The sequence below is a fragment of the Arachis duranensis genome, chromosome 1 (assembly GCF_000817695.3).
Source record: "Arachis duranensis cultivar V14167 chromosome 1, aradu.V14167.gnm2.J7QH, whole genome shotgun sequence".
In the NCBI taxonomy this organism is placed as follows: domain Eukaryota; kingdom Viridiplantae; phylum Streptophyta; class Magnoliopsida; order Fabales; family Fabaceae; genus Arachis; species Arachis duranensis.
The window spans coordinates 82,508,695-82,509,255 of record NC_029772.3 but is presented as its reverse complement, the minus strand read 5'-3'; positions in this window follow the sequence as shown (position 1 = coordinate 82,509,255).

The following is a 561-nucleotide window of genomic DNA, read 5'->3' as shown; positions in this document are numbered from 1 at the left end:
GGTTAAGTAGGTCTTTTTCATTTTCGTAAGTTTTGCAAGCCAAACCTTACTGTGGGGCTAATTTTTTATATATTATTTTAATGACGATAAATGACTTAAATATTAGGTGATTTAATGTTTAACAAATTTTTAAAAGTGTCTTTGACACGAACAAATTATTGGGAGTGTATTGTAAGAAAAAAATATTTTTTTTATCTTAAAAAATACAATTTATAAGAGACTTGTATTGTAAAAAAAAATATTTTTTTTAATCATAAAAGTATGATCTGCGAAAAATGTATTATTAATTTGCAGGAGGTGTATTATCAATTTCAAAATTTCTGTTAAATATCATTCTGTCTAATATGTGTATGTTTCACACACTATTCTAGTATTCTACAATATCAAAATAAAAAATTGCTATTTTGGGTATAGTTTGAAAATATTTCTTTCAAGAAATTGATTGATTTGGGAGAAAAACTTTCCAATGTGAACACAGTCTAGTTGCTCACCCATAAAAAGCAAAAAGAGAACCCAGTCCACTTGTAACCTGCAAGTTCTAATACGGACTTGGTGCTGTTA